This window comes from Photinus pyralis, unplaced genomic scaffold (assembly GCF_008802855.1).
Source record: "Photinus pyralis isolate 1611_PpyrPB1 unplaced genomic scaffold, Ppyr1.3 Ppyr1.4_LG6, whole genome shotgun sequence".
NCBI lineage: Eukaryota > Metazoa > Arthropoda > Insecta > Coleoptera > Lampyridae > Photinus > Photinus pyralis.
In genome coordinates, this window is record NW_022170663.1 from 21,173,154 (window position 1) to 21,193,577 (window position 20,424).

Genomic DNA, 20,424 nt, shown 5'->3' on the forward strand with positions numbered 1-20,424 from the left:
TAATTTTATTGACATTCGCGATTAACTATCACTCAAAAATGGATGCTATTGTTCGTAGACAGGACTAAACTCCATGGAAACGCATAGTAAAAATCGTGAAAAAAAGTATCACTTTCCATACTAGTACAGGAAAATTGTCCAAAATGGACAAGAAAATTGCGAAGTACTTGAAACTTGGTATAGACGTTTGAAAATACGTATATTTCAAGGAACCGAAGAGTCCCTAACCACAAGAGGTGTGCTGGAGTGGTCATGCTCAAGAACGTAGAGTGAACTGGAGGTTCACTTTTTTAACAGGAAGTGGCAGTGAAATCCTATTAAAAAATACTTTGTGACATTTTTAGCGCATTTTTTAAGAATTAAAAAAAATGTACTACTGTTTGCGTTTTGTCCGTCCATCCGTCCGGCCCACTTTTACCGTTTTGAAGTACGTCTATGGGAATGGTACTAGACTCCTGCAATTTTTTGCAATATGTAGCCTACATCTTGAAGGGTGTGCCAGGCGACTATCAAATGTAGCTGTTTTAATTCCGCGAGATCATCATCTTATTGGTTCTGCGTATACGATAAAAATCCGATCCGGGAAAACTTTACTGTGTGAACGAGCCGTTACGACAGGTGGGCGAGCGGCGCGAGGGTTTTTAAACCTTCATTTTGGGCTGAGCACACTATGTAACGCTAGGGACTCGTCGAATTCTTAAACAGAATATATTTATGTATACTTAAGTATACAAAGTTACAAAGATTTCGCAATTTTCTTGGATATATGACGAATTTGGATACAATTTGACTGTACTATACGATTTTTCTTTAAAAAAAGTCCGATAATTTCATCACTATGTAAAAAAGTATATGAAAGGTGTATTTTTTCCTTCTTAGAGAAAGCGAAAGGCGATAGAAAGCACTGAAAAGTGCATACAACGCCATAACATTTTTTTCTACCCCTATACTTTAATTGATATATTAAACATTTGCTACTTATAGTTAAATGATAGGCATTTTGATACAGATTTTCATTAAGATGCAAGTTTACGACCAATAGAAACGCAAAATCACGGGAACACGATGCATAATTTATGAAAATCAAAGTTGCCATAACAATGATAGATCTTAAATTTATTAGTTTTGACAAGACTGCTAGCCATAGCGAATTGGTGGTTCGTTTTATTATGCATTAGTCATCGACGGTCAAAATCTCAAATGTTGGACTGCTTTTAAAGCCATCGTAGCATCACCTGTTTGTAGATCATCATAGTCGTAGAAAAAATAATGTATGAAACTCGCATTTTAATTTCTATTAAAGACACTCGTATTCATTGCGAAACTCGCCAAGGCTCGTTTCGTAATTCTCATACTCGTGTCTTAATAGCCGTTATTATTCACTCATTGCATAAGATACTATTATTATAGTTGCCCTACAAAAGACCTAAAAGGTATGAAAAGCTCATCGAAAGTAATACTAAGTGTCTAAAGCTCTAGAAATCGTGCTCCGTGAAAGCAATAGAAAGTTTTTGTATGGCCTTTGTTTTAATATTGCTCTGGAAAGCATTTAGAAGGTTTTTGAGGGACCTTATCGATTTCCAAAACATTTATCTTTTCTGTGGATCCTCTAGAGTCTATAAAGCCCTAGAAAGTGCCCAGAATGACCTGAAATGCTCTGAAAAAGCCGTAGTTGGATGTTTTAAGTTTGGTATAAACATTATTATTTTTACTCGTATAATCATATTGATCATTTGGCAAATGGCAATACTGGAAGCAATTTAAGTTTCTTTTTTCACCCTTCACAGCTGTTACATTGATATTACATGGTAAGCGTAAGTAAGCAATACCGGAACTGTCTATTATCTCCACTACTAATGAATCAATGTTTTTCTTCTTTTTTTCGACTTTCTAAGAGATACTGCGGATGGAAACCTTTATTCCTCCAGACTAGGATTTGATCTACGTTGATTAGGCTTATAATGGCTATCTCCGAATTTTTCACAGATAAAGTTTATAAAAAAGTCATATTTATTAGAGGGAAAGGGTGAAATAAAACTGTTACAAAGAAAGTTCCCCTCTTGAAATGAGTTCAATTCACCCTTAAAGTTTTAAGCTTGAACGCTTGTGTCGAGTAGAACGTTTTCCTGGTTGATAACAAAATTCTATAGGAACATGTTCAGAACTATATATTGTTCGTATCTGATACTAACATTTATTTTATCGAAGTTCTTAGTGGAAACAAGCGCCTCTTAAGTTCAAGTAAGAGCTGTAATAAGTAACAGCTTTCTACCAAATTTCGTTCTGTTATCTCGACACATACATTTTTTGCATTACCTACTTCAAAGAACCATACCTATACAGTTCAAGAGATTTTGACCTCACGAAGAAATTGTGCACTTATTAAGAAGATTTCAATGTTGCCAATTAAATTTAATGGACCATTGACCTAAAAGATTAGCAATCCATCCAATTACCAGAATATTGCAAATAAGAGGGATTTAAAATACATATGATACCATTGACTAATACCCTCCCATATTAGTCAATGATACATAAATTAAAATTCCAATTTTTAATGGATGAAAGTTGCGGTTACGGTATAATCATTTTAGTAATAAATTGGTGACTTTTATAAAATTCCATATTTGTGGATCCCATTTCATTTTTAAGACCGTTGTAAACTTTGATCCCTTCCTTCACTTCGCAGCACTTAATGATAACTTCAACGTTTTTATTGCCAGCTATTATGAAATCAAATCCTGTTGTTGAAAAACAATATTCTTAATTAAATATGAATTTTAAGTAAAACAGTTTATGGGTTGTAGACAGATTTAATTAAATTTTTTGATAGCTCGTAGATATGATCACTGTTTATGGTTGGTCCATTAGAGTGTTGTAATTTCTGCTCCTGACAATTGAAAATGCCACAACTACACCGTTTTAAACCAATTCTCTTGCTGAAAGTGTAATTAACTTGATAAACCACATAGTACAGCTGCCGAAATATCATCTCAACCATGTTCGGCGTGTCTCGTGGGTTCGTTAGAGACGATGACCCAGGGTTGAAGGAACCGGTCATACTCTTCTTATTTGCAGAGACCTGGATAATATACCCTAGAATATAACAATTAAGGTATCTACTACGAGGGTCGTTTGATAAGTCTCCTGTTTCGAAATGATACAGCGCCAAAATATATTTTATGTTTCGACGTAGTCTCTTCGAAGCCCAACGCGCTTCAGACCTGACCTCCCATATTGCTGAAATAAAGCGAACTGAGAGCTCTTAGCAACCAACCTACCAAGGCTGCACTGAAGACTTAGACGCAAAAGCGACACCGATCCGATGGTTGCACTCCCAAAGGAGGTAGCTCGAAAAAGGCAAACCCTGGAACCGCAAAGGATACCAAAACCTTTAGCGAAGCAGCTACAGGCTTCAGAATTGATTTTGTCCTGGTGGGAACGCTGTCGGAAGCGGAGACGGGGCGAACCAAAGCCTGGATCCTCGACAGACACGACGGTTTCGCACAAATTTACGGAGTGACGTCACCGAGGTGGAGCGCTGTTGATCACAAGGTCGGAGCTATAGTGTCGGGTGTAGCCCCGTAGAGGGGAGGGCCAGAAACTACGATTCGTCGAAGCGAAAAACCTGCAAAAATCAGTAAGAACGTATGTCTGGATCTCCGGGGCACAGAAAGATCCTGAAAAGTATCGAAATCCAAAAGGCTGGAGCTATAACCAGCAATTGGCGAGTGTAGACAGGAAGGTGGACCCCAAGGCACAAACTTTGACTGTCCTTATGGACCAAACTTCCTGGAAAAAGATGGGGGCCGCTTGCAACCATCGACTCTACGTGAACTTCGTCAAGGTGCCGTTCAAACTCGTCTCCAAGACGAAGAGCGGTATCAAGCATGGAGGGACAAGAGACAAGAGCGATCGAGGGGCCCTCGGGGGAACCACAACCAACTGTGCCAACCACCCCACTTCAGTAGGTAAGCCCGGTTTACTATTTTATTAAACAGCTCTATAAGAAAGGAACAGAAAGTAGAATCGGTTCATTGAAGAAAGGAGACCTCGGAGCTTTTGCTTCAATCACACTTTGCGGAATCAAAGACCCTCGTTGAAAATCACGTGAGCGAACCTATTACTCTGGAACCACGTCTCAGGGGGAACAGAGGAGATTTGGTTTTGGCTCGGCAGATAGTGAACCTAACCAAAGGTAGGTGGTCCATCCGTATAAAACAAAATCCCTAGGGATGGATGGAATATTTCTTACCTCTACTGCAACAAGGTCGCGACCAGTTAGCCTCTACACTAGATACGTTACTTTATATGTGGACGAGGGCCACGAGGCATTCTTCAGGTTACAATTGGTCTTATTTTTCCTTGGAAAAAGTACATCAAAATCGTTCCAATTTTTAATTTGGTATCCCGGTTATTGGCGTTCTTTTGTTTTTCGGAAAATCGTCATAGCTCCCTTATTTTAAACTTTAAAAATAAAAAATTTTCTTTTAGCTCTCTAAAACATTTGTATTTGCAATTGTTTTTTATTTTTTCAAACAACAAAATGGCGATAGATCAAAAATTTCAAAACAAGACTTTTTTGATAACCACCCCATCGACTTTTGGAAGTAGAATATTTACAAAATCCCAAAACGCTACGAAACAGCGCTCTGGGCATTTTTGAACATTACGAAACTGGATATACCAAGGTATTATAATAACAAAAAATATTGATCGAACACTTTTCTTTGAAGAAGCGTCCACTAACAAGTTTTTGTAATCCAAATCAGATTTTAAATGCCTTCGGAAGATCCATTCCAGTTCAAGAATATGGACGACAGGTCATCTGGAACGCATTTTGGGTTGAGGACAAGGTTTGAGTAATCTAACTGATTTTTTTACCGATGACAAATGCTGACACAACATTGTAATAAGGAAATAGGTATGCACTTTTATTTGAATGAATTTGAACAGTAACAACAACTGCAGCGAAATTATGACGTCAACCATGTTTGGCACGACTCATAGCACGTATACATTGCATAGTCGGATAACATGCCGCAAGCTTGAATGCACCGTTCGTATTCTGCCTGTGTGCAGAGACCTGTACAAATAGGAAATAGTTCTAGAACGAACCTCAGATGCTACATACCTTGGCTTACTAAAGCCAAAAGAGTAATGAAGAACATGAAGTACAGAAACATCGCACCGATTCCAACTTTACGGAATTGTTGTTTTATACTGAATTGTTGCTGATGGTACAGCTTATTCGGTCTGCAATTAACATGCGTATTCAGCGATAAATATTTACTTTGACATGCGGAATCCGAAGAAATTATCAATGACCTTTACTTATTTTAATTCATTTTAGATAAGCGTGTGCTATTTTTGAAATCATCGTCTGATTTACTCAAAAACTACGCTTTTACGCCTTATGAACTATTTGTTTGTCTATTACTTTGATACGGTTCAAAGGATATCAGTAACTGGTGAGATAGTTTTAACTGCATTGCATTTATAGTTCTTCAAAATAGCATGCATAACTGAACGAACCGTGTACGAGGTGCGTGGAAAAAGTAATGGACTGATTTGCTATTTACCAAAGTTTGAATTTTTTCCATGCAACTATTTTATCCCCTCAAAGTAGCGCCCTTGACCAGCTATCGTGATCCACAGCGCTGGTTTAACTTGTCGGTCACATTCTTTTAGATAATTTTGGGAGTTACGTTGGATTCAAATCAGGAGAATAAGGGGGTTGGACCACAACAGGAATGCGACAAAGAAAATCATGTGGTATGGATCATCTCAATTGGTATGTCACAAATCATTGATCCTTTCAAAGGTTCCCTTGTAAAGCACATGGTTGACAGTTTGTGCTGGAGGAACATATCCCACATGCATAATCCCCCTACTATCAGAAAAAGCAATTCAGCCTGTTTTCAATATTAGATTTGCTCATTGGACATTTCTTGGGTTCTCGCACAAATCCGTCGCATGTATACCACTGCCCGTTACAACTTTTCTTTTGGGTTCCCCAAGTTTAATATAAAAGTTGATTGTGCAACATTGTAAACTCCGATGATCCGCTTTCATAATACATAAAAAACACTGCTCCACTGATGGCGCTGTAAAAAATACCGTGGTGTTGGAAACAAGTTTAGCACGCGCCGGTCAACACAGTGTTGCCCATTGTCAAAGTAATCTCATTACTTTTCTCATACAGCTCGTATATAACGATATTTTCTTGATTTTTGTGAATGAAGCAGAAACGCGAAATTATTTTTAATCGGTCACGGTTCTACTCAGGCTTTCTTTTTTTAGTTTTTTAAAACTAAAGAATTTTTTAATCTCAACTCGCTCCAGATACTTATTTATTTATTTATTTTGACTTTATTTTTGAGTGGGCGGGGTTTCAGCCAAGGCTGCTCTACCAACCCAACCCAATATACATTTACAAATATCCATGCCCGAACCCGGATTCGAACCAGGGACTCTTAGCACCACAGTCCAGTTTCAACTGAACTGCGCCACACGGGCCTTTGGTGCTTCCAAAAACATGTATAGTAAGTTGAGGTTAAAGTTAGCATAAATAATTTTTGGTAAAAGGAAGAAAATTTGTCACTCTACCTTTTTGATTTGGAATAAAAAATGAAAAAGCAAGAGCATCTACAAAAGTTCGGAACTTGTGTTCCTCTTTAATTTCATTCTCAACGACCATAAAAGCATGAAACTAGCGGCTTTGGGTACGTCCTTTCCGATTTTGCTGTGATGCTTCAAGAACTTCTTCCTCAAACAGGGATGGAAAAGAAAATTCCGATCTCCAAATTTGGAGTCTGTAAAAACATGAAAATCCCGAATTCTTCACCAGACAATAAAAAGGGCACTATCTCGTCTGGATTAAAGGTGGCTACACATGCCCATGCGGCAAAAACCCTCCTAGCGCTGTCAATTCGGTCCTCTTATCTGATATGGTTGCCGAGAAAAATTGTTAGAGAAGGGCTGTACGATGTACTAGGTTTTGTCTTCGTGTAACTCCTGGAATAGTTTAATTAAAATTACAATATATGCAAGTTGTGTTGCATCCGCGGTACAGGATCCACTGGCCGCGGTTGCAGAGACACTGCCAACTGCCGCTGTCGGTGTTGTCGAGACTTGAAATACAAAATGACCCTAAACGCGTCTTATTTTGAATCAAAATTTTGAATACAACGGCATACGTCAGTGAATGTAAAGATAATTAATCGGTGCTCTTTGCCCGCAACGTAGTTAATAAATTGGACAAAAAGTAATATCAACACAGCGAAACATTGTCCTTTTTTATTCCTTGGCATAATCACGATCTCGAGTATTACCTTTGCCACCGATACTTTCGTACTACAAGCACTTGTAACTTTTGTCTGCTACGAATTAAAAATGTGTGGTTATTGTGCAAATATTAAGCTGTTCCTGGAAAACCATTTGAATCATTTGACCTTTGCCGATTATAGGTAGGTCATACATGGTGACCAGGTTTTAAGCAAATATAACCTCTATCATCATCTATTATTATGTAACACACGATCAGGTAATAAATATTGGGGGGGAGAAGACCGACATATTGTTTATTTACAGTGTCTTGTTTTTTCTTTTAGTATTTTTGCCTTCATTTCAGATCTCAGTTTTGACAATCACCGAATATCCTGCTCCGGTGGTCTCCCTGCCCTATGCGCCCTCAGGAGTACACAGGCTGCAACACACTTCTTTCATAATTATTCCCTTCTTCCCTTCGTATTTACAGTTCCGTGTGGAGGATGGGTGTCAAAGACCCTTCCCTTTGCATAGCTTCTCGCAGATGCCACAGGTTGTTTCTACCTTGCATTCGCTGGCTTTGTGCCCCACTCCACAACAATTAAAACATAGTACCGACCTGTCGGTTTGTAATTAAAAAATTAAGTTAGCGCACTATACAGCCTCCAGTTCTTAAGAAAAGGCCTATCAGGCAGGATAGCATTAAGGGGTTACATTTTCAAGTCTCTTTATAATTAGTAAAATTTCACTAAAAAACTTAAAAATAACCCTATTTTTACAAACCGCTCTCATATACACTCCCCATTTGTAAATTAGACTAGCGCCTCTAGTGCCAATCTAAATCGCGAATAAAATGCATAAATTGTGAAGGCCAATTTTGTTTGCAAATAATTGATTCATCCATTATATTTTTTAAACTTGCCCTGAAGAGTAAATCATACAAGTTGGCGGAAATCCACCACATGAAAGACCTAACATGTATCCAATAATCGTGTAATGAAGGTGTGTCATAAAGGTATCATAATTAAATACCATGTTGCGGGCAAAGTCATAAATTAATCGATCCGCTCCATATACGGACTGGTCATAAAGAAAAACTTTAATTACCCAAATAATAAATATTAAAATAACTTGCAGTAATTTCAAGAAGTACAAGTATAGATCTTAGCAGGCGATAACAACTTGAGTGCAATAAATTTTACGTTGTTATGATTATTTTCAACATCTTCCACAATTATTTTTGCAATTGCAGGTGTAAACTAACCATTACTAAGATTCTGACTGGCAATTTCATTGCATTCTGTTGATATTACCCGTTCGTGCTTGGATTCAATCTGTTATTAAACGGCCCGAGGCGTTCTTCAATTTTCATCGAGCAATTATTTGCGTTACCTCAATGTTTTGTCGATATACCTGTTAATTAGCGAGAGACAATTAAAACGCGATAACCAGAAGCCGAAGCCGAAAGTGGCATGTTTCATACGGCGCAATAAATAACAGGGATGGCTCTCCAAAGGATATAAAGTAAACCGATCGCGATGTTAGAGTATCTCCTTTATTTATTACTGAATTGCAATGATCGAGTCACCAATTAATTTGTCCATCGTGAATAGTAATTGTGTATTTCCTACTCTTTCAATTTTATTACCGTACGATCCGCAGAAATACATACGTATATATAAGTACAAAACCTGCTATGATTAATCAGAACAAGTGGTATGCGGAGATGCGCCAAGGATATCGAGCTTCAGGTAGGTCATAAAATTTTCACTGAAAACGCATATAATAGACGTAGAGTGTTGTGTGTAGGTTACTGAACTTTATAGGGTATTATAAAGGAGTAGAACCTTAAATTGTTTTAATTTTTTACTTAATTATGGGTTTCGACCGCAACTTCCCTTGATGGTGCAATTAAGTAATATATAAAAAGTGGTTTTATTATATTCAGTGTTTTATTATGTTATATTTTTTACAAGACAGAACGCATTCGAACCAGGAGATCTAATCGTGACATTAAGTAGATCTAACTCATCTTTTAATTATTCTTTGTGGTCTTGATTGCGTATAAGAACTTGAACACAGACATTTTTCATACCATACCTATTCACAGCCACACATTCACTACTCCGATGAAAATGGTATCTTCTTATGTGACCTTTTTTAGGGGCGCCTTTACCACACAGACTTCTTACTAGTTTAATTAGTAAATCAGAACCAATTATACGGCAATTGGCACGTACGAGTATGTTCGGAAAAGGGAATGAAACCGACAGATTGATGAGGGGATGAAGAGCATTAATAATAATTCAATAAGTAGAGATTCGTGATGGAACACTTTAATCATATAGTGGTAGAATGAAGACGAGTTTAAAGTAGGTAAAGGAAGTAGAATAGCTTGTGTCGAATTTTCGAAAACAATGGGCATAAAGGACAAAAGAAGAAATAGGAATTAGGAGGAATGAGATCCCTTCATGGATATAAGATGAGAGGTATCGTCTTCTAGGTAAGGTAATATGCGGGGTGTTTCTAAATATGATGTAAATACGGAAGGGGCTAATTCTTTGGCTTATTTTATGACTAAAGATTCATATGAACTTGGGGTGTTTTTCTTTTTTCTGAAATATAAGTTACGCTGAAGGGCTTATATCATTGATCATGTGAATGGGAATAAGAACATACAGGGTGTTGTTTTCTTAGGGGTCATGTTTCTTTTTCAACCCCCTGAACTTTTTTTCGGTGCGCCACTGGTAGATTGTGAAACAAGAATGTAATTTTCTCATTTGTTTAGAAACTTTCTGGTCTCTTGTAATTTTGTTGTATCCTGTGACAGCTATCGAGAAAAAAATATAAAAGTCCATTTTTGATAGATTAAAATGGTTTAAGGCTATGGTCAGAGACAAAAAAATGGCCGTTATAAGACTTCAGTACCTGCTCAAAGACGAGCTTAACAAGTTCAGGAAGTCAAAATGGGATGCCAGAATATATAGCCTAAACGCAGAACCGCAGTCTTACTGGAAAATGACAAAGCACACTAATCGCAGAACCTAAAAGACCGATTCATACGTTGGGGCCATGACAATAGGACTGTGTAAACGTCCAGAAAGAAGGTTGAAATATTTGTGGACGTAATTCGCCGAAAATAGACGCCTACTAACAGTACCGCGTTAAACTGGCAGTGGTAGGGTGGCAAGCGTAAAACTTCGTGGCCGTATTCGCGAAAGTACCCATCACCTGGCACTGCTTGGCCAGGATATGTGCTCGTACCAAGGCTTCTCATTTATTTATTTATTTATTATCTCTCAACAGACATGCGGCCAATTACAGAGTGACCCGCATAATACTTTTTAGAGGTGCCTCTGCAGAAGTATTTACTTTACGAATTAGGAAAACTGCATGAAAACCTATTTCGGAGTGGCCGGCAGAATGCTCGAAACTGGTCTAAGGAAATTCCCATCTCTGTTGCAGATGAAAAATTCTAGGTTCGAACATGAATCAAAAGACGGACTATGGATTGTTTTTAACTAACACGCCGGAACTTGAATCTGGTGGTGGCAAGGAGTGAAAGAGTTCGTCCACACTTGGGAAGAAGCAACGACCATGCTAAAGGAAAACTTTGGCCCCACATTACCGGTGACCCGGTGGGGCGTGGGGGAAAAGAAGCCAACCGAGCTATTTATTAGTGAAAACTGTCCCTGATTTCGAAGATCCCGGATGACGAGAGACCAAATGAGCAAATTCAGGTCAGCATGGTCCACGAACTCCTTCACCAGTGCATCTGAAAAGCCGTTCCTCCAACGAAAATAATGACCTTCAAAGACCTTATCGTCGAAGTGAGGAAAAAGGTAGAGTGCGTCCGCACAGACCCGGGTCTATCCACCACCAAACCCGCCAGCCACTCTAAACCGCGTCCCAGATGCATCCCCGGCTACCACAAAGATGAGTGCCGCAAGCAAAACGTTTCGGTCTTAAAAACGAGCCCGCCACCTCCCAGAGACTAATCAATCGCTTTCAGCTCGATATCTCGCAGGTATCTAGAATCATCGACTGTTTCGGGTAACCAGCACCTCCGTGGACTTCGGGCTTGGCAAGAACCGCGGGTATATTATGAGTCAAGGGATCCCATATCGCTGTAGTAAATCCAAAAGGTTGTTGACAGCATGGAGGAGAGGAATCACAGATCGACCACATAGTAAGGACCTAATCAAAGAAAATAAGCATCACGAACACAGTAGGAGTATAGGTCAGAACAGTGGGATCGGACAACATAATGGTAAGAGGGAAAGTAAGAGGGGGGGGGCGGGCGAAAGAGAAGGAAAGGACAGGGAACAAAGCGGGAAAACTGTATGGTGGGATGTGAAACGTCTGACAGGGGAAAAGAAAAGAAAGGAGCATAGAAGGTAGCAGGACGAGATCAGGAACAGAAAGGGGGAAGGAAGATCATCTTGAAACAGGATCGCCGAAACGCTTAAGGAATCAAACGGGAAAACACTTGGGAAACATAAACCGCCCTTGTCACTGAACAGAAAGCATGCCATGGACAACCACAGTAGTACTGAAGAGGTTTGGGCAAAACTCACACAAACTTGAAGCAAAGAAAGTGCTAAGTGAGGAGAATATGAGATCAAGGGATTCGCCAAGCTTAGCCAAATTTAGAGGAATGCGGATATGATAGCACATCAAAAAAACAGAAGGAGGAAACAAGAGGAAAAAATATGTATCAATGACAGCATGGTAGAAGCTCCTAAGGAGGAACAAGGAACATGTTCAGCTAATGTACTGGCCACCCCCGACGATGGAAGGAATGATGGAGATACTAGGAAAACTGAAAAATGGGGAAAACGCCAGGGCAGGATAGGGTCCATGCCGAATTGCTATATCACCCATCAGAATGGCTATTAAAGGATCTACATGAATTAATTCATTAATCCACATCCCAAAAGTCAAGTCACCACAAGGAACAGACCATTACAGGAGAATCCTGCTATGCACTATGCAGTGCGGAATACAAGATATACGCAACCTAGTGCCTAGAGTGCCAAAAATCATAAAAGGCAGATCAACGGACGACCAGGGGGAGTCTAGACGAACACTGGAGGACAACCGGGTAGGAATCAAAATATGGCTCCTAGCATTAGACCTGGCGAATGCCTTCAACCAAGTGAAACATGAAACAATAGCCACTTCTCTGGCGCTGCTGGGACTGCCCAAATTTCTAACCAATAGAATGATAAACACGTGCCTAAGGGAGTATACTAGTGTAGGTACGTTTTCAGGTAGCAGGTAAATCGAAAGTCCCATATATTATTCCCTGCTACTCGGATGTTCGTCGTCGAACTCACAAAGGGGTTGATTGTTATACTGGATTGGATTATTTATTGCTTGTTTTGTCATTTAAGGGGGGGGGGGGATTTTGGGTACTCGATTCGGCGACCATTTAATTTGTTTCTGTGGTACCAGGTAACTATGTTTATTGGAACTATTATTGTCTTTTGAGGGTCTGGATACCATCCAGAGATCTCGACTGTATGGTTATTGTTGCTGTTGATTTTTTTTTTGTTAACTCAGATTCTATTATTTAGGTACTCTTGTTACTAATTACAATTATTTGGAGATTTGTAAATATTTATTAAAGAGAGCTAGTCAAGTTGTATGTGCTGTGTATACTTATTTAAGTTGAGTTAACAGTGAAAGGAGTAATTGCAGGTAGGGTCGTAGCGCCATAGGTAACTGCACTGTGTTCTGCTCCGGCTATTTGCCAAGTGGGCGTTGCAAATCCCGTTTCCTATCCCTAACGATTCCCTCCAATAAAAGAGATAATTGAATCATTCAGTTTCCTACTAAGAAAGGTGTTCCAATAATGCTGTAATCTACAGCGAACTTCCATTACATTTCTTTCCTTTCAGCAGTTAGCAACGTTGATCCAGTCGAAACATATTGCCGTCTTAAGAAATATGGCATCATCTCCAGTTATGCGATAATGCAGATTTCAGTAAATAATTTACTTAACTCATATCGTGCTCGAGGCTTAGTTGAAATCTAACCATACACGATATCCGGAGAATTTGCTTGGCTAAATGGCGTTTAAATATATATTTGGCCATCAATTTGAAATCGTTCTACTCAAATTTTATGAACGTGGCTATACGACTGAAGCATCCCACACCAAAGGTATAAAATTCTAAATTTGGTATACAATATCGAAAGCAGTTACACATTATTTTATAGTGGTTATAATCTTAGTTATAACACTTACTTTAGATTTATGTGTAACACCTTACAGTTTCAAGAACCGTACTAATCTCCATGGATATTTACGAGAGTCATTTGCTAATTTAATTACATTTATGCACCTTTATTTGATACAAGGTTTGGTTTGCACTTTGTAAGCATGTGTTAATGCATTACCTATCCACTTCGCATGCATCCATTATCATCTAGCGCAGGTGTTTCACGTGCGGAAGCCAAATATTGTAAAAGTACGCACCGTTCATTTCCATGAAAATGGCTTTCGGAAAAAATCCGAAACGTTCAAGATTTTCCACGTAGATATATTAAGGCGGACGTGACAGTATCTCGTCCGTTCGTAAAGTAGAAATAGAAATGGTAGCCGCTAATTTAATTAACTCATGTCTTTCAGGCGACCGTCTGAAGCTTTAAGACATCGTAATGGTAATGTCGGCCCTAACACACAGACACGTGCTTAAATGCACGTGAGTTGCTTGATTTACCTTATAAGAGCCTTACTATAAAAATTTCAACTTGATTTTTACGCGAATTGAATACAAAGTCGGCACGCTGCGCTTTTTGCAATTGACTCATTTTAGGTAAATCCCTAAAGTGGCTAATTTAATTAAAAGCGCCTTTTAAAAAAATTTCGTAGGATACACAAACAATTTATCTAATTCGTGTGTGGTCCATACTGTTGCCGTAATAAATGTTAGGATCTGTGTTGAAATCTAATCTTTTTGAAATTACACAACTAGCATCAATATTGATAGCTTGAAGCTCGTAAACCGTTACCGAAAAGGAGTAGTTTTTGGGTGGTTGAAGCGCCAATACGAAAACGTCCCAGATTGCTCAAAGCGCTCGCACAAAAAAAGAATATTGTACCTGTCTTTCCCACGAGCACGGGTCACCTATGTGGAATTGCCGTTAGAAATAACACAAACTTTCTTTCATACGACAATATTAGAATGCAAATAGTTTTAGTAGGTAATCAATTTGGGGTCAAGTAGGAGTGTTGTTCGTCATCGACAATAAATCACATTTTACCTTATTCAACTCCTATAACGTTAACATATTACCTTTTTTTAAATTTTACAAATTAATCAAGCCCATCTTTTACTATGGAGATCGTGTGAATTTTTCATTCTTCTCACGTGTAGGGGGCTACCTCCAAATTGGGAAGATATTTACAGGCGCCAACTATTGGTAAAAGTTGTTTTCGAGATCATTTTTAAAATTTATTGTGAAGAAAATCTTATGTAGGTCAATGTGGTGAGAAACAAATGCGTACAATTGGGTAGCCCTCTAAGTAATTTAATATCTGTGAACAAGATCAAACTTGTATGGCATTGGAAATGATTATCTTGAAGGACAAAGGACAGCGGTGTCACAAACGATGTTACCAGTTGACCGAGGAACTGAATGTTGCCCGAACCGAAAGGGCACAAACTCAGCTTTGCCACTGGAATATCTGCATTAGAGGGAGCTCTGTTTCCTGGTGATATCCTCTCCCCCGGTGATCCATTGATCCTTTGATCTCGTTTCTTATGTCTGTTTCTCTCTTCCTTACTGTTGTCCTCTCCCTGCCTCCCTTTCTGTCTCTTCTTCGTTCTCCTCTCGGCTGCTTGTGCTTATGTCTGATTCTTCCTCCATCTCCAGTACTCGTCTACTGTCTTTCTTAATTTTGTGTTTGTCTCTACTCCACCCTTAACGTCTTTTTGTGGTCGCCACCTTTTGGTCTATAGTGGTGTTCCATGTGAAGCAGGGTCGGCCTACATTCCATCCCGAGGCACGTATATTCTCGGCCACCTCCAGGATATGATCTTTGTTCCTCCTGTTTATATGCCCCCAACATCTCAGCTGCTTCCTGGTGATCGTCTTTCCTTCTAGTAATTCCCTTATCAGCTTGCGTTCTTGTGAAGTTGCTGTTTTCCATCCGTATCCTTAGTACCTTGAGTTCCGCCCTCCTCAATGTTTGTTATTCCTTGTTAGCACTGAGGTGTTACTCCGTATAAGATTGTCGGAGCTATGCTCGTGATGTACAGTAGCATTTTCAAGCTATCCGGCATTATCTTCCTTCGTATGTAACATGGCTATCTCCCTCCCGACTATTGTGATCTTCCCCCTTTTTGTATTGGGTGTTGCTTCCTGGGTCGCTTATAATCATGTAGATATTTTCATATTTTTTATTTGTAGGCCTGCCATTTTAAAGTTTGCTGGTTTGGACGAAGTCCTCAAGGTCTTCTATCTCCTCCGCGATTACGAGTAGGTTGTCCGCGTACCCCAATAGTGTCGGTGGTAGTTGTAATTGGCCATCTGTGCTGAAGTTCCTCACCACCTTTTTTTGCTCCATGACGTTATCCAGTGCTATCGCAAAGAGCTTTGGCGAGGGCGGACACCCTTCTTTGATTCCTCTGGTTTTCATTTGGTGCTCGGTCTTCTTCCCAAACCATTGCACCTACTTAGCAATCGTACGCAATACGAACTATTATACCTACCCGATCAGTTACACATAAATATTTACGATACCTGGTGATGCATCACGAAGAATTAATTGGCAGCCGACAGACCCACAGATCGACAGCATCAAAATTTTTGTCATTCGAAATCCTAGTGCTTCAAAACGTGTATTTCCGTAAAAAAAAGTGAGGGGTCATTTTACCCCAATATTGCAATACCTCCCTTACTAACGTGCGGGTGGTAAAAAGACAGTTTAGAGGGCCGCTCGTAAGGGATCTTGAAGTCGCCACTATATATGATCGGATTCTACTTTCGCTTTCGCAGTGCACTTTTTGTTAAGAAATTGTCAATGCCACCCAACTGACACATTCCGCCTTTGCCTTACTGAAATAATGTGCTCCTAATTCTTTTGGAAAATTATTGACGTAAAAAGACAGTTAGAATAACAAATTTTGAAAAACCCACTATCTAATCAGTTTGTTTGATACCCAGCTACTTTAACGAAATTCAATTCCAACCCCTTTCCGATTTGGACAAGAGCAAACCCTATTTTAATGGCGTTGTTACAAGAATCCAAGGGAAAAGTTTATAGAGGCCAATCATCCATTAGCAATTTTTTACTTGAGGGCCATTTATCTGGGGTTACCTCATTAGGCTCAAATTTTCCAAAACCGAATTTTTGGGAAACTTTTGAAAGCAAATATTTCCGGAGCAAATTATCCATCGATGATCTGTTTGATGCTTAGCTTTTGTGGAGGCCAGCATTCAGGGGGAGAATCTTCTGAGAACAACGATTCCTGGAGAATCTCCTCTTGGATGCGATGATACGGGATAAAGTTTTGAAGATTGATCTGGAGACTTAGTTTTTCTCGACGACGAATATCCGAGGCAACTTTTATCGTATTACGAACAGCAGAGCAGTTTTAAAGGAAAAACTGGTCCGTATAACAGCAAGGAAAAATGTTGGAACTTTGAACTTCCAGAATTTGTGAAGCTTCGCGGAATTCCCTCCAGAAATTTCAAGTTTTCAACTGCATATATTTCTTAAATTTATTAATTATTATTTGTGCTCATTTTGGGCGTCATTCTCATGTCTGGAGGTATGAAATCTTTAATCTGGAATTACAGCTCAATGCTTATCACCAACATTATCGATCGTTGTGCATTTTTCTCGTTCTGTGCTTGTTTGTGCGCTGTTGCATTTTTTTTGCTGTACTTAAAAATTAACGGATGTACGTAGTTCTCAATGTAGCTTTCAAATCTGCTTCCTAACACAATGAGTGGAACAAGAGAATTTTAGTTCTTTGGAATACAAAAGTAAACCCCTCTAAAAAATTCGAATCAATGGAATCCACCAACTTTATAAAGAAATTTTATTGTCGCATTTTAGCACATTTTTTGTTTAAGGATTAAGCTAAATGGCAGTACCGGTAACAGTCCTGAATGTAATCGATCTCTCTTTCATCGCATTGTTGTTCTCTAATGCACTCCAGAAAGGTGTACTCATCAGATAAACCTAAAGAAGTAGGTACTAGTTACTCATTTCGATATAAATTCAGCACAATACCTTGATCTATTAGCAGAATGAATGGTAGCAGTACAAGAACCAGAAAACGTAACATTTGAAGGTTTATATCTCGGAACGAATATGAACTCTTACTAAACTATAAAAGAACAACAACAGACCAGTAAAAATTGTTTTTGATATGTACAATAGACAAGTGCATTGTGCATTATGATAAGGTCGTTGGTATGCAATGACTAAAAATAGAAAGTTTTATCAAATGATATCCAGAGTACTAATTATGGTTTCATCAATCATCAATGTATGAACTACAAGAAACGGATCAGGGTTTACTTACACCGAGAGTTACACTAAAATGTTATAGGTATACAAATACATTGAGATCAATTTGTTTCTTCCCCATTATCATCTTTTATTACAAACAATGAAAGATTAAGGCCGAATGATAGAATTTCCATCCAATAATTTGTGTATAAGCTGTATTTTGCTCTATTCTAGAGAAACAAAAGACGAAAAGAGAGCCTGGAGTATCAAATTGTATGTGCGCAGATCAGGTTGTGAATGAGCACTGTTCCCCTTTTTTTCTAAAGTTGCATTCCAGCATTTTTTAAATAGTTGACTGATCTTTGACTTTATTGTCTCACAGTCTCAGAGTCACAAAAAGTAAGAAGGTGAAAATAGGACATAAGATTCAAACAATCTCTATAGTTTTCAAGATCTTCTTGCAAATCTTTGAAATCATCCTAGAAATTTTCTCGACATTTTTATACACTATTTCTGAAAGATCTGCTTGGAAATCTTAGTAATATACGTTGGTAGAAATTTCAGGTAGAAAGAATGTTTGTGTAAATCGAAAAAAAAAGGAAAAAGTTAAGTTTCAGAAGCATCTTCACCCAGCGTTTGTGCCATGTTCGGTTTAAAGAGTAGCGCAGGCGACGGGATATTAAGGCTTATGACGGTAAATAGAAGTTTCTGTTAAATTTATCTTGTTTCAATCGCACGCATGTATGTGGTATTTGTCATCTGGCCCTGAGTGGCGATTTTTACGTCAGTTTTGTTGATTGATTTTGTCAAATAAATGTTGTCGTCTCTAAATTACTAGCTTTGTGTTTACTCGAGCCGAAATTACGTCCCAGGTTATAATATAAGAGTTTCTCATGATGCCCAGGATTGCGTCAGGTATTAATTACAAATTTGTTAAATGATTCTTTGGGAGTGATCAAGACTTCTGAGTTTTTTAAATTAATAAAAGCTAAGACAATATTGAGATTTTTCGTGGTAGATTATACCGGACTTGTAAAAGTGTTTTGTTAGTACCCGAGTTTAATTGAGCTATCTGGACAAATGTCTACGTGGGCGGTTTAGTGACCATTTGCCATTGCACATAGCAATATACTTGCAAACTATTAGGAGTATGAGAAATATTCTGAAAAAGCACTTTTTCCAAAAAAATTTGTTGAAACAATCCAAAGACGATGTTGCAAAGATATCGGGGTTTCCTAAAATAGAAGTCATTCTAGGAAATTATAATAGAATGGACTTTCTATACCATCTTCTCCCTTATCTTTTGTGCACAAGGTTTATTAGTCGTGTTTTTATGATCTCCTTTAGAGAGCGTATTGGTTAGGTTGGTTTTTCACATTTTGTTGTCGGAATTCTTTTAGAGTGTACCCTTGGAGGTCTCCCTTGGCGGTTGCCTCTTAATACATTACACTGGGCGTCCTTTTTTCTCGGGTATCGATGTTTGTTAAATGGAGTCAACGTTGCTAATTGCTTCATGGATAAATTGTATAAGAAAAGCAAGAAATTTAATAGAAATTGGTAGTGGCTTTAACTGCAGACTGTGGACAGAATACCTTTTTTAAATAGAAAACTGACTGATTCAATCATCTCTTTTATTTTTAATCGCCCATTTTTACCACTAAACAATTTTTAAAAAGTTAAAAACCTTGTTTTATTGCACCATCCGGAAACAAAACAGTGTTGACGTTAATTAGTGCGAGAATATTTATTCAGCAATCAAACAAACATTGTTTTTAATTACAAAAAATTAGTTTAGTTTAACATAGGTACGTAAAATCACTCGAGACATTCGGCGAAACACGCCTTCAGATCCTCATCATCGTCCTTGAGATAACACTTCTTCCCATTTACGCAAGCTGTGTACACTTCAGGTGATGATAATGATGAACCTGTAAACACAGCTTTAGGAAAGATGTTATGCGTTGTCAGATTTTAAACAACAAACCCATTAAGGTAATAAAATTATTGTCGAGGTACTTCGACGATAAATTAAAGTGTATACATACCCACGTTTACCAACATAAACAGAACGGCTAATAATACAATAAGGAATCTCAACATTTTTCTGGTATTAATTGTGAAACTGTTACTGGAACCACGACTATTGAAACCTTTTATACCTCGCTGTCCAAAACAGAATTAATCTGCAGCAAAATAACATAGCGATAATGAATAAGTTTTTGAGATAGTTCGCTAATTTGTGGTCAAATTGATTTGTACAGGGTTCCGTAAATATTTGTCACAGTTAAATCAAAATTAAAATTCCTTTTTTTGCTAATAAATTGACTGAATTTCTTCCATTAAGAACAATTATGTGCAAAATTTTATGTCTTATAAGAGGATCAGTCATTGGAAGAGTTTGCTGGGTTGAATTTCACTTCAGCGGAACAGCATATCAATTTTCGCGATGGCTGAAAGATCATCCTCCTCTTTTTGAAAACTCAGAAATCATATCCATCGCAACGAGGGAGGTGAAAGTGAAGAATACTGACACTGCGGTTGAGCCTCTTCTCATTTTTCTACGGATCATTAAAGAAAGTGATGGGGGTATTGCCGAAAGCTTCAGCTACGATTCAACTCCGTATCCAATATAGCTCTTTGATGACTGGCATAAGTAACACGACAACATCCCCTTTCTATGA

General features: G+C 38.4%; 2 long non-coding RNA genes across 2 annotated transcripts; both read right to left on the minus strand.

Moving 5' to 3' along the window:
- Nucleotides 1-4,505: 4,505 nt before the first annotated feature.
- LOC116173978 lies at nt 4,506-5,329 on the minus strand. The gene is made up of 3 exons (XR_004146004.1): nt 5,135-5,329; nt 4,885-5,086; nt 4,506-4,828 (listed from the first exon to the last, which is right to left on the minus strand). It is a non-coding gene; the product is annotated as an uncharacterized LOC116173978 (long non-coding RNA).
- Nucleotides 5,330-17,313: 11,984 nt separating this feature from the next.
- On the minus strand, nt 17,314-17,644 carry LOC116173418. The gene is made up of 2 exons (XR_004145940.1): nt 17,522-17,644; nt 17,314-17,470 (listed from the first exon to the last, which is right to left on the minus strand). It is a non-coding gene; the product is annotated as an uncharacterized LOC116173418 (long non-coding RNA).
- Nucleotides 17,645-20,424: the final 2,780 nt, after the last annotated feature.